The sequence below is a fragment of the Diplotaxodon limnothrissa genome, linkage group LG15 (genome assembly GCF_057381915.1).
Source record: "Diplotaxodon limnothrissa isolate DT_005_m linkage group LG15, D_limnothrissa_male_GT1.1, whole genome shotgun sequence".
Taxonomy (NCBI): domain Eukaryota; kingdom Metazoa; phylum Chordata; class Actinopteri; order Cichliformes; family Cichlidae; genus Diplotaxodon; species Diplotaxodon limnothrissa.
The window spans coordinates 20,631,883-20,647,226 of record NC_140610.1 but is presented as its reverse complement, the minus strand read 5'-3'; the positions used below and the strand labels follow the sequence as shown (position 1 = coordinate 20,647,226).

The 15,344-nt window shown below is 39.1% G+C and overlaps 1 protein-coding gene across 1 annotated transcript in view; it reads right to left on the bottom strand.

The window, feature by feature from the left end:
- Positions 1-15,344, bottom strand: part of man1a1 (mannosidase, alpha, class 1A, member 1) — a 172,998-nt gene that overhangs the window by 156,303 nt on the left and 1,351 nt on the right. The gene's annotated exons all lie outside the window — the stretch shown is intronic.

Genomic DNA, 15,344 nt, shown 5'->3' with positions numbered 1-15,344 from the left:
ATCCTCCCAGGTGAGCTGAAGGAGGTAGCTGGGAAGGGGGTCTGGGTCTATGGCCCCTACAACCCATATCTAGAATTGCTGCAAAAGATGGACAGATGGACGGATGGCTGGATGGATGGATGGTTGCTTCATGCCTTTGCTGACTCTTCTATTTAAATACCTCTAGTAAAATTGCAAAATGCCCACAAACATCTCCGTGTTCAAGCCTCATTAACTCCATTTATTTAAACTGTTTTCAAAACACACTGAATGCAACTTCTCAGCTATTACCATTATAACACAAAGACACTCGTCTTTCTCCTATGTGTTAGAGTGGCTGCAGGATGCTGGGCTGAATAATTTAGCTTGTGTATTTGGCTTGCCTCGCTCCATAGTAATTTGAACTGAGCACATTACAGCACAGAGCCAGTGCAAGTGTCTGACAGGAGGGGAAAAAAAGAATCCACGCTGAAGTTCAAACCACTGGGGGAAAAGCAGAGAGGGCATAAATAAAGAGAAGACAGGTAGGTAGAAGGCAAACGACTTAGTCTTACAGTACCCACCTTCACATTAGAGAACAAATTGGGGTTTAACCTCTAAGTTTATTCTACTGTTGAATACAAAACTGCAAGCCATGTGATGTGATTTTCTTTTTCTTTTTTACTTCAGTGCCATCTGAAGCAATTTGAAGCAATTTTATATAAAAGCATGAAAACATATACAATGGTGTGAGTTGTCTGACCTGAGTTATTAAGATTCACAGCAATTAAAATTTTTTGCATAGACAACTATCTGCATCTTATGTTCAGGGAGAATGTGGTGGGTGGCCTAAAAGTTTAGGGTGATGGCATAAATGTGACAGAAGTGGTTGGGCATGTAATTGTTTTTTTAAGTGCAGGAAAGCGGTACTGGGAAAGTTTCTAGAAAGAGAAAAGCATTGTTACTACCTGATAAACATTTCTACAAAAACAAAGAGAAAACAAATTTAATGACCAAAGTAACAGCCACACAGTCATTAAACTTGACATTCACTGTGATGTACAGACACTCTGGCACTGCGCACCCTCTTTGTGAGACATTTCTATACAGGAGGCGTGGATTTTGATAAGCAGTATTTTGCTTCCTTCACAGCAGGCATTGAGAAGTCTTCTGAAATATTTTTAGATGTCATTAGTTTGTTAGTATTTCAGAATAACTGCATCTTGGCTTTACATCTGAAGATGCTGATCTCAGTATTCCAGTATTGATCATGAACTTCCAAGTCAACAAGGAAATCCTTTTAGTTGACTTTGTTATCATCAGCAACATAAATAAATAGATGGTATATATAGTTACATAATTTCACCAAAACATCAGTCTTTCACTGCCCTGTTGTTTAATTCTGGATGGATGGATGGATGGATGGATGGATGGATGGATGGATGGATGGATGGATGGATTTGCTCCAACAACATTTTCCAGTTCCTATGGGGTGATCCTTGGGCATTCACAGGGAGAGATATAGTCTCTCCACCAAGTGGAGTCCAACCTAGCATTCCTTCCTATTTAGGTCAACCCAGAAAACCTTGAAAAGAAGGTATCCAGGAGGCATCCTGATCAAATGCCTGATGATGACTTGATGATCCTGGACAGCAATCAGTATCAACCTATGGTACATGGATGCACCAGTTTAGAAATTACAGAAAAATATATATCAACTCTGTTTTTAATCTGTGTTTTATTACTTGACTGATACTGGTGGATAACATGGTCCAACTTCCAAAACTATTTAATCAGTTAGACGTGTACGTTATTATGCTGCTTGAGCTCTTAAAACTTATTTCAGCTGCTCTGTTTGGATTGAATGAAAGGACAAAGCATCCAGATTCAAACCAAAACCACAGCACAGCAGCAGCAACAATAACAGCAGTAGCAGTAAAAGTTTCTTACTTTGTAATAAGAGTTAGTACAAAGCAGGACAAGGTCTTTTCTGTGGTCAACACAGCCACACACTTGTTGAATCACAATATACTACACAACCTTTTCCCTGCAAGAGCCCAAAAAAAAAATCCTTCCAATCTTTTCCTGTGAAAGGAGATCAGCAGGTCTTTAGCTGATATAATATGCAAGAAGTCAGGGGCTGCAGTTTTAAAATGCTAGCCTTCACACTGGGAAAAAAGGGCAAGCAGGAAGGAAGGGGAGATTGAAAAATAAATGGAGTATGTGATTGACAGCTTGTGATTCTGGGTATTAGTCTGAATTGGATTACGAGAAGAGAATCAGCCGGCCATAACCCCTGGAGTGCTTGAGACACATTAATATTGAATATCCAAGAGCATTCACCATCAGTGGGCTACAAAGCTTGGTCACAAAATACCGTATCTCCTACGGAGAACACAGCCTGAAGGGCTTCAAATCCAAACCAACTCAAGCATTTGAAAGCTGCCAGCCTGTTTGTGCCAGCCTCTAAAAGCTGATGGTTGCCAAGAATACGCAGACAAGTTGTTGACAGGAGATGAATTTGCACATTAGTGTTCTTGGACTTTGTCTACGTGATTGAGTAGCATATAAAGATGTGCTGACATCAAAGCTAACCAGTGAATGAAGAGGAAACTTGAGTGAGCTGCAACCTAACCTTATAGGAAACACGATCAGCTGACTGTGGCCTCTTATCAAATGACATGTGATCATTATGGCCTGAACTTTGTCTCATTTTCCAGGCAATGTTACAATAAAGAGCAACTTCAATCCACCAAAAAACCACCGCAGACTAGTTTTGACATGTTGTGTTCAGGGTTTATTTTTTACAAATAAAGAAATATATATCAGACGACTGTTGTTCTGTGTTTATTTTTATGCACTTTTTAAACAACCATAATGCTTACCAGAATTAAAATCACTTATCTGCAGTAAACAGAAATCCACCTACAACTTGCCTTAATAACACAAGAAAATATATCATAGATGCATTATCAGAATCCTAATACAAAGTTACTGTATGCTGAACTTCAAACAAAACAGTATTCCTCTGAGACGAAATCAGCCCTTCTAAACTGCCTCATGGGAATATTGGTCTTTTCAATCTTTTTAAATCAATGTTGTTTGTTGCAGCTGCCATGAAATGTAAAATATGAAAGTTGTATAAAGGGACGGAACTTTTAACTAGATTAGCTCAGTTCTCGTCTATCATTGTGTGTCAGAACGCGAAAGGGCTCAGGGGTGCGAGCTCTTTAAGGGTAAAACTAATGTGACAAAGATGTAAACCACCCTGAGAAGAAAAGGGTTTTAAATGCCAGCTTTAAAATGTTGATTTATTGGTTGATTTTACTGTAAGGATAGTTAAAGTTACCTGCCACGCAGCCCATGCTCCATTTCCTCACACTTAAAAACAAAACAAACATTTTTATCATGCTAATTAACAGTCAGGGGATTATCCCACTGTTTGCTTTCAAAAATCCTTTGCAGCAGGCGTGCAGACAATGAAAGCCATGACAGAGAAATACTTCCCCATGACTGTCATTAACTTTCCCCCTCAGATCTACATGAATGACAAAGATGACCCATTTTGACTGCAGTACTTAACAAAAGGGTACAGATCGCACCGCTGTAATCTACGAAAACAGTTAAATCAATTTGTTTTAAAGAAATCGATGTGAATTTAATATAATTTTCAGTTTTAAAGTCAGATAGGAGCGACGAAGCCCATCCTCTAACAATCTTAAATTATTCTTCTAATGTAGGTGGTTGATAAAAATGTTTTATTGTCATATAGTGATGATTAACAAGAAAAAAAACCTGTTTCAACAAACCTATTCTCTTGACTTTCTGTCATTAGTATCCAATTGTTTTCACAAATACTCTAATCACGAGCTCCTCTCACATGGCTAATGCTATTAAAACAAAGTGATTAGACTAAAGATGAAAGTCATTACAACAAAGAACAATATTGGTTTAGTTGAGATCAGCAGACTCACAGTGTTGAATTTATGCATCTTGGCATAAATTTAAATATCTTCTTATCTTAAACTACCTTAAATCGTTTAAGATAATTCTGTTTCAATTCTCTCTTTTGGTTTGGTTTCAACAAAATGTGATTTTCCAATTTAGTTACTTAAGGGACTTAAAATGTAATCTGTAACTTATAATGAGCTCGGACTGTTAGATTGTTTATTTTTGACTGTTTATCTCACCTCCTGGCCTCACTAATCTCACTAAAAGTGTGGATGGTGATTAACATGTTTTACATGCATGTGTTCACCCAAAGTCCCATGCAGCAGCACCACAAAGCATATATTATTGTATAAAGGAAAAAGGAGGCTAATAATATTGCACTCCCACGGCAGATAGCTAATGATCTAAAATAAAATCCACAGCATGCACTCCAGATCTGAAACCAGCCTGGGACCTGCATCTTTCCCATTCTTTCCCCATTTTCTTTTTTTTTTCAGCTTCTATCTACAAATAGTCCAATTTACACGACAAAAGCCTGCTTTCAAACAACAGTCAGGTTTGAAGAGACGGACTAATTATCCATATAATAGTTGTCGAATGAAATGAAATGCATTTTCATGACATACTGAATGCCCCAGTGCACTCTGAGCAGCCTAATTTCTCCTTTCAACATCACTGTTGTTGTAGCTCGCTAATTAATTGATAAGTTTTGATTCCTTTCTTTGTTCCAGGTTTACCTTGCAGTTAACACACTCCCTATAAATGTTTCACATTAAAAACCTTGTAGATCGGAGAACAAGAAGCCTTCTTATCAAAGTACAGTCAGATACACAAAAATAAAAAAATACAGCCCTGTCATATATTACTATGATTTCTGTTTGTAAAAAGAGAACGGGAACATGAGTGGAAACAAAGACAATGACTGTAGGGAAAAAAGAACAGAATCCACGTGCAATGCTCTCAGATAAATCACAGTCACAGTGGTAGAGTCAGTGAAATCTGTCAATAGGCAATTCCCCACAGCATGAAGATGAAGAAAACAATATACACACACACATACACACCAATGCCAAAACCCAGTTTCATTGCCTACTGCCGGCCAAAGCCTGTGGTGTATCGACAGGACTTGGTAAAGAGAGGCAAAGCACACCTTTAGGTAAAAATGTCAGCCGGTGTACACTGGAAGTCTGAGTGCGAGAGTACCAATTGAAACACCACAAGACTTCCTTTAGACCAACCTGCAAATCCATTTCAGATCTTTTTATGTGGGACTACAAATACATGTGTTGTTTAGACAGTTTTAAAAGCCCTCAGTTTGTTTCTGCCTGTTGCTGATGGTTGGACTGCAAGCACTCTGGAAGCTTAAACAATATGATGTAAGTGGAGGAGAGAGGGAGGAGAGAGGGCTGAAGGAGACAGAGGTGATCTGGATGATCCGTGGAGGGCCCACGAAGGGTTACTGATGAATCGTTATTGACAATTCATTTAGCTAGCTTCTTAGTGGTGTCTACGCTAAAGGCACTGCCGCATTAGCTGACTGACAATTTTACTTTTGTTGGATGAGTGAAGGCACATTTCAAACCTCCAGATTCACAATATGACTCATAACAAAACATCATTATCCTGTGCAGCAAACTGTGTTCATTTAACATCACTTAATGCTTAAAAACATGCAGTATTAACAGTTTGAAGTGGCATTGCCTGACATCTTAATTCATCAAAACCTCTGAAATGAAGCTCAGTGTAAAATGCTTTTAACTTATTAATACCTTACCAAGATTTGTATATCAAAATTAGTTCTGCAATAAGCAATAACCTCGACTTTATGCCAGTCTATACGCCATAATCTCTAGATCCACAGTCCAAACTGATTTAGAGTCGATGCTATGAAGCTAATAAATAACTGAGAAATTATCAGCTGCAATTCCAGTTAGTCTCTCACCCTGTGGATGAACTAATCCACCATCGTGGACTGCAGCTGGCATTCGTCTGCTCAGCATCTATCCCACAGTGGAATGAAATCCACTTTTGGGGAAAAACACTGATTTCTATCAAAACAATGAGCACGTTGGGGAACGGGAAGATTCACAGGTCAATCAAGGGCAGAGAGAGTTATTTCATTTGCTCTTCAGATGATTATAGAAAAAAGAAAACCCAGAAAACTAATAGAATGAGTTGTTAAAATATACAGACAAAGTAAAGTGTATGTGTGAGAAAGCTGCAAAATATTAACATGCAAACTATTTTCAGCATTGGTAAATCTGTCCCCCAATTTTCACAGTGAACCGATGACACTCGCTAGTGAAATGTCATGACTCTCTAAAGCTGAAAATAAAACACTGAAATTACTTGTTTTGTCTGACCAGTGTACCCAACAAATAAATATATATAAATATATATATATATTAGCCTTTCAATTACACATGGCAGAAAAACAGTTTCCGTATGCTTATCAGACCAATAACTATGCATGAGCTAAAAAGGAGCTGGGAGGATAGATGCTACAACAGCAGTAAAGGCCTTGATGTACACTGAGACGGATGCAGGCTATAGGCTTAATATACACCACACCCTCAGTGCATTTAGGTCTGTTGTGTGTGGGATGCAGGGCATCACCCTGTGATATGATCTGACTATACAAAGGCTACGAGACACACATAGACATAAATATGACACCCATACAGCAATAGGACGAGTATGTGTGTGCGTGCATGTGTATGTGCGCATATGCAGAATTACCCCTATCATTCACCTTGAGTCATTAGAGAGACCTCACAGCCAGGAGACCTGGAACATGTACATTCATCCTCATCCTCTCCCAGTACAAACTACTATATACCTTCCAGAAACCCAAACACTGCACCAATCAATCCTTACTGACTCTTTAAGAGCCTTGTAGTAACGATCTATATTAATATATGGATTTAAAATATCCAAAGGCTTGTGGGCTATCCACTAGGACCGTATATCCACAGTGACTTTATTACACTAATACAGTATTCATTCCTCGGCCCTTCGTGCCACCCAGTGTCTTGGCCTCAGGGTAGAGGTGCAGTATAATCTGTCTTCACAAGGTAGAAAGTACACATCCTGATACATACAACATTTTTAGTCATTAACAATTAGAATTTACAATCAAATCTTCACTGTGAAAGTTCTGTTCTATACAGATACATATTTTATGCTTGGATCAAATGTGTGGTTTTTCTATTCCAATTCCGAGCTGCCTTCTTCTGTAGAAACAGAATAAACACTCAAAGTCAGAGACAATTACTAGGTGTCAAAAAGTGCAGTGTGCAACAATTAACATTAAATTAGGTCTAATGTAAACACCACAAGCTGAAGCTAATATGTCACAAGTCTGCCGAAACTATGTGTTGTCATTTGAGGGTCATTCAGGGTGGAGAACAATCTTCAAAGTAAATACAAAATACACAATTTAAAACAAAGTTTCATACAGAATTTACTTCCACTACTGATATACTTTGGAAAAATTGTGATATTTTTACGTTTTAAAAACAGAAGAAGAAAAAAAACAGGCTTTTAAAAAAAAAAAGTGCATTTCCATGAAGTACAACTACGAACTGAATAAATAAAATAAATAAATGTAAACTGAACTAAACATACCGCGGCCTGGTGGGAAGTGAATTCAGACTTCTTTTTCCTTAATATCTACATTTCCAGAGAACAAAGTAGATGCAGGACAACAATCATTATCCTATCTTAATAATCAGTAGAAGCTAAAACAGAAATTCAAATAAAAATTCTATTAATTACACAGCTTTTTGAAGAAAAAGTAAACCAGATGTTAGTTTCCTTTCTACCGGACATAGAGACAGTTTTGTGAAACTGGAAAACAGATGTGACATCTATTGATTTCATTTAAATACGAGTGCATGTAAAGACGATTTAGACAGCCTTTAAATAAAACAACAGCACAATCAAAGGGCCTTTTATATGACAAATCTCCCTTTGGAGATCAAATTATACAAATGTTTAAAGCATTAAATTACTTTCCAAGTGAGCCAATTTGTTCAGATTAAAGCGTTGCGTCAGGCAATTCCATTTCGATCGGGTTTTATTCAGATTATTGACATAAAAGATTCCAAGTAAACACAGCTATTGATGACTAATGGCTTTTCAAAATAATGGCACTGCTATTGAAGAGAGGCGCCACTGTCAGGATTGGCAAACACACAAGTCCTTTACTCTATATAAACACACACACACTTATGCAGGAGGCTGCTGGGCTGTTTGTGGGCCTCAGCTATTATAGCCATTAGACAATTAAACAGAGCACCTGGAGGGGCTGGCAGTAACTCTATCTGACACACACAGACACACACACATACAGGGTCAATACAGAAATAGGACTAAGAGGCTGCCGAAAAAAAGACTTGGAATTTTATTTCAGGCTCCAAAGCCTGGCAAAGCAGCTTTTACTTTTTTGTGAAACACATGCTTGCTTGCAAAGACGCACCCACACTCACATGCACACACACAGCACCAGACACAGTGTAAAGCACATAACTGTGTTGGGAGTGGGCAAAAACCACTGAACTGAATCCTTAACACAGGAATTGTTAAAAGCGGAGAAGGTAGCAGAAGAGTGGATGAAGAGAACAGAGGAAAGTAAAGAAAATAAGGGGGAAGGAAATGACTGGCTTGTACAGATGTCAGAAGAGAAAGTGAAGACTAATGCTTCATCACTGCTCAGCAGTTGATGCGTGATAGCCAAAGACCTTTACAAACCAGCATTTATCCGTCGTTTTCTGAACAGCAGGATGTGGTCGCACAAGCCCCTCCTTAGAGTTTCCACTGTGTAAAGTTTAAAGACGAGTCTGTGCTGACAGAGGTAACAGGACTGACAGGATGATGTGTCCTTTAAGATACATACTGCAGGCACACTGTCCTTATAGCTAGCCAAACACTCATTTACCAGTGTATGAATGTGAGAGTGAATGAATAGTGGTATTGTAAAGCGCTTTGGGTGCCTTGAAAAGCGCTATATAAATCCAATCCATTATTACATTTCATCTGCATACTAAACAACAACAAGCTCCACCTCATCACACACAAACACTCACCAAGGAACAAGATGATGAGTCACTTAGGACAGCAGCAGTTGCTCAGAGCAGAAAAGGTGAGTGTATGCATAATACATTGCAACAACTCTTTCACTGCACCGAAAATCTTCCTCAAAATATAGAGCTTCAGTGTTGAGTCTTTAAGGACGGGGACATCCCCAGCGTGAAAGGAAAAGTTTCAAGGTGTGTTTTAGGTTGTAATTCAAGTCTGGCTTCAAAATCAAACCATAAGCACAATTATGTCTGCACTTTATACTGCTGGTATGTCTTTACGAAGGGGCACAGTAGATCAGAAATGTATCTGGTCACCGCACCGAGGCGATACCGACTTCACTTCACAACCTCACTTGAATTCTCCAGGAGAAACTGTATGAATTCTGCCTATATTTTAATAATATCCTATGACCCCCCTACTCTGCCTTCAAGTAGAGTTAAAACTTCAAGTAATAGTTTTAACCTTTCTAAATAAGTTTTCTAGCAGAGCCCTAACTCCTCATCTTCCTATACAAATTTAAATACTTCAGCTTAAGGTGTCTGCTGATAACAGTGGCTCATTTTTCCAAAGTGAAAATGTGCGAACCTTCAGATATGGATTATGAGGCATTATAACGTGGGGAATGGGCAAGACAATGTGTTTGCCATTAGACGAGGTTTGCTGTATATACAGGGCATGCATATAACCAGCAGCTGTCAAAGATTTTGCTTTTCAGTTGGAGAAAAGTCTTTTTAGAGAACAGTCTGAGTTCCAGCACTGATACCTTGCACATGGTTTTATGAATAGGACGACATGTCCTTCAAACTGTCATGTGATGTATTTGATCTGTGGCTAAATTTCTGCCTGTTACTGTTCAAATGTACTTTGACCTGCAGTGTTTAAGCTGTATCCACATGCTTTTCCAGTCCCTGCTTTTTTGACATTCTCACACAAACTCTAAACAGTGCTGGGAGAATCTAGTTGGAACAAAACTTGCAGTCACTTTTTCTCACAGGCGTTACTAGAAAGAGTCAGTTTTATTAAGCCTGTGGTTTCCAAACTTTCTGTGCCCAAGGCAAAGCAAATAGCATGCCAAAATGTACTCACAGCCTTTATGTGATCTGACACGTGTTCAATTCTTCTTTTGATTATATTTCAGACAGCCCCCTTGTAGAATTTGCACATAGCATGACAACTGCAATTTGTTTTTTGCAAGCGTGTCACCTCTCCATTAGCATATACAGTACTTTACTCGTCTCCAATACATTATTAAACATTTTCACACAGTCCAATAAATAGTCTGGCTGCCTCTGGTTCAGCCTGAGCTCTTTGTTGAAATAAGCCACGTTTCTTTGGTGTTGATGAGTCACCTTATTAGCAGCAGCTAACCTCTCCTGTTAGGTGACATACTCGTTTGACTGGTTTGACTTGACACACATCACCTGAAGCCATATGAGAATGCTCAAAGACAATGGTCACACAATTTGGAACCATGAGTTTAAACACAGGAGGGCAGAAGGCACGTGACTGCCACTTCCTATTTTTGGACAATTACCTGCTCCTATGGATATAATCAGGCATCATGTAGGCCTATTACAGGAGAGTTTGTAGGTGAAACACTGTGTTTGTGTGCCTTATCAAACTGATACAGAAATTTGCATTCTTATGTGCAGCTTTGCCTAAACTAAGGCTGTGCTCACCTTTGCACAAACCATTTTTCACTGGTAGAAAAAAAAAATGCTTGGACTGTTTGGGCTAAAAAAGCAGCTAAAAATGTCTTTTGAAAGATAAAATTTCCACAGTACAAGATGCAAATAAATGCAAACTGTTGCCTCATCCTCTGTCTTTTGAAACTTAAAGAGACGGAGATGGCGTTTTCCCTAATGTTTGTGTTTGCATAACATTGTACGGGGGAGGGCACAGTATGGTGCACAGAATGCTGCCTACCAACAAGAGCTGTGGACAATATGCAGCTCACTGCAGACTGGGAAATGGCCTCTTTAATCTGACACAGTCATAACAAAACAAAAAAAGAAAGTGACTCTAAACAGTCTTTTTATAATTAATGTTATGACACGTTAACTATCATGTTATACAGGCGACTGCACCGCGGGAGGACCAGCTTTAGCTTGTCCACCATCACCGATAATTTTTTGGTTTTTGAGAAACAATACATCCAACTACTTCTTTCAACCAAAGCAGTTAGAGAGCTGACAAGTTTAAAAGCTAAACTATGCTTAAACAGCGTCGTGTAAAAACAACTTCAGACGCTGTGAGCTACAGAAGACAGTGCTGGCAATAATGTTAAAAACACTGGTTTACACATTCACCTCGACAGCATTATAATGTCTAATATATGTTGACATCAAATCAAATCGAACAGAATAAGAAAAATACCCTCAATCTTTCATTATACTTTCCACGTCCACTACGGCCCACTCAGGTATGAGTGACAAATTTCATCAGAAGGTGGGTGCCGGGTGCCTGCTTGTTTTTTGTGTACGCGCGGAGTTACGTGTGGAGAATTTGCATTGCAATCCACAAACTAAGCATGCACCCCAGGTGGTGGACTTCAAAGAAGTATAACAGGAATGGCTACTTGGCCATCAGGTCTCCAGCTGTCCATGTCCACAGCAACGCATAATGAAGGCTTCAAGCTGCATCTTACCTGTGGTTAGCCTACGTCAAAGGAAGTGCAGAGCACACGGGTCAGCAATAAGCCCATTAACTCAACCGCTAACAAGAGTTTATTCAATGCATTGCCAGGTTGTGTTAAAATACAAATGTAGAAAATACATTTCTCATTCTTCATAAAATCGCAAGGCGTTCCAGGAGGGGACTTTCCTGCAAATGTTACTGAAATGTTATCCAATTAATCTTGGTGAAGAAATTGTTATTAACAGAAAAGTAGCTTGCTATGTGAAAGCCCGGGGTCCTGACAGTGGGGAGGCGGGGTTCTCCAGAGAGCCTGATTTGAGTCAGACAAACAGATTGAGCTGATTGTAGGATTGTGGCGGTCACTCCCAACAAACTATTTATCCTTTACAGAGCGACCCATGCTGTATGCGCTCTGCCCATCTCAAACTCAACATGCGCCCGCTGACACGACAGCTCAGTGCAGGGCTGATCCCTTGATAACTTGATCAGATGGTGAAGTTTAGCTGGGAGATAGCAGATCTCAGATAATTTAAAAATCCTCCACATAAAAAAGAAAAAAGCACAGGAGGTCACAAAAGATCATGGGGTGCATGTAAGAGTGTGTTTGGTCAGCAAATTTACTGGCTTTACAGAAATGGCAGAAAGATAAAAGTGTGATCTGTAGAGGAGTTCAGCACAAACCTGGAGACCTGTGTGGTCCAACTGTACTACGTGAATGGCTAAAATCAACTCAGAAATATCTAGAAGGGCGCTGATACAGCACATGCCCCACCGTGAACAACGCATCCATCCATCATCTTGGGCTTATCCTTATCAAGTCGGTGATTCTCAAAACCAAACTGATGACTGCTTCCTTCATCTGTGCTTAAATTTCATACAAATCAGCTTCATATTTGTTATGTAATCTTTAAGGATATTAATATCTCTGAAGCCACTACTACAGTGTAATAAAGGTGTGATAGGAGAAAAAAAAACTTTTTTTTTTTTTACTGAACTTGTTAACTGTCAGCTACTGCTGGAGGTTTCAACTCAACAGTGGTGATCAAAGAGGCTTCTTTCAGCTGCTCCCTTTAGGGGTCGCCACAACGACCATCTCTTCCATCTCCCATCCCTTGCAATCTCTGTTACACCGACAGCCGGTTCTGCATGTCGTCCTTCACTACATCCACAAACCTCCTCTGTTGTCTTCTTCCATGTTCAACATTTTTTTCTCCAATATATTCCCAATTTCACATGCTCAAACCATCTCATCGGTACAAGTACACATCTAGTCAGTACACTTCTTTTGAGTTCTTATAAGCCTTTATTATATATGCCACATGCTTTTTCCATGATGAGAAGCCATAAAGCAACTATTATGTAGTGTTGTTTTCTAGTTCAAAGGAAGGCTTCTCCCAGAAGATTACAATATGTTTATTAGCCGCTTCGTTAAAGTTGGGGTTGGTGAAGCCTCACACGTTTGCTTTTCTGCCTTTTTTTTTTATTTTTGCAACACTATGAGTTACAGAAACTGAGATTAACATGCATGTCTGGGTGAGATCTAAAGTGACCTCCGCTTAGCCTCAGTCTACTCATTTAACAATAAAACACGCAGCTGATTTTGTTTTGAAAGAAGATCACAGCTCAAAGTCTCTTACTGCCAAGCAAACAGGAGCTGAACTCATGAAGAAAAAGTTGCATTTTACTGCTTGAAGCACTACTGGATCTTTTTATGATTTACTACTGCAGGTTGTTACAGTTCATCTCAAAAATATGCTCTGAATAGAGCACCTGACCTGAATCAAACTTATAACCATGCATGCAAGTCGACACAGCGTCTGATATTTTCAAAAATGGAAGAAAATAAACAAAGTATTGTGTACAGGACTTATTATTTTTTTGTTATTGAAAACAAAACAGCAATACAATGTGTTACAACTGTACTTTATAAACACGAAAATCTGACCTCAAAACCCCACAGGGTTCAGAACCATTGTGTTTTCAATGGGACAGTCGTGTGCTGACTTTCCCCCCAGGTTATTAAAGTCGCTTTGAAAATCACAGCTGAACTCTAAAGCATAAACATCCATCTGAGATGTTGGAAATGGGATTTAGGACCTCACTAACAAAACACAAACATTAACACGGTATTATTTTGCCTAACATCATGATACTAAGTGCAGGAAGACCGTGAGTACGTGTAAATGCACATTTGGCATGGCTTAGTTTGTAAAGAGAGTGGCTTCTTGTTGACATGGTTTATTTAATGCCACATTCATGTGGCTGATGGCACGACCGCAGGGTTTCTGACTTATTCAATGGTACTTGACACATCTTAAGCTCGGCTTGTCAACCATCTGCAGTACATTGTGTCTTTAATAACAGACAATAGAAAAAAGGCTTTAGTACAGATACAGAGTGATGTATCAATAAAATCTCCTGTTGTAATATGAAACTATGCCATGTTAAATTGTTATGAAGCTTCAGTAAGCTACATCAATGTTAAATGACAAGATTTCATAAACAACTGGTCTCCATACAGTTACTTTAGTGAGTCTGTTTGTTTATTTATTTTTTTGGCCACCGCCAAAAATGCATTTCTCTCTTGAGTAAAGTATATCCCTAAAATATATTTTCATACAACAACCCTGATCATTTGGTTGGTGTTTTTGGTATCGAGGTAAAAACCCTATTATAATTCTCTCCTGAGAGTAAAAATATCATGGTTTAATGTCAGGGATCATTTAAGGAGTCAGGCGAATCCACTGCTGTGATATTTGTATCTGCTAATATTGACCACGGGTCTACAGGCAGAGACTGACTGCAGTGCTGCCTGCAGACTGCAGCAGCCTCCTCAACGACCACCTCAAGGAATAAAACAAAGAAAAAACTACATGCGCAGATATAATTCAGCACCCATAGGATTGGCTTAATAAACTGGAGTCCCCAGACACCGCATGACAACCCTAAAGGCCCCCTTTGTCCATGCCCCAATGTGTCAAAGGAATTTTGGAAGCACAAGGGGACAGGCACTATATTAGTTTGGTACCTTTAACCCCCTAAGAGCTGTGGTGACCCTCTTCCTACCTCTTTGCTCTCCAATGCTTTTGTTTTTATAGATTCTCCCAAGTCTTGGCACCAAAATCCATTTGCATTATATCAAGAAAAAGTCCCTCTTTGGACTTTTCAAAACATGCGTTTAGTGTTGAGATCATCACCTGCAATGCACATTTTCAAAATGACACAAACACATACCACTATCACAGTGGTTTAGATCTGATTTAACGTTTTAGTGAGGATGTTTTAGTATCAGTCGAGCGCTGCGAGGATCATAATATCACAGATGAAACAGCAGGTTGGCTGCTTTCATAAGATGCTGCCTGAAACCACCTCTGTGACTTCAAGGCTGGGATTTCCCCTTATTTCTACACACGCACACTGTGCACTGGCATAACACAATAATAGCAGACATGCTACCTGTTGGTATTTTCACCCTGCTGCAGGCAACAAGGCTAACGTTGTTTCCATCTGCTGTGACAAAAAAAACATTCAATAACGAAAAACACAGATGCTGTGACACTACCACTGTAAATAAACACAAGAGCGAATTAAGCTTCTGTTGCAATAATTAATACTATTAATTAGAGAGACGCACACGTTCGTTCTTTATTTAAAACAAATCCTTTTAGGTTAGGAATGATGGAGCTCACTGAAAATCTAGGTCACATAAAGATCTA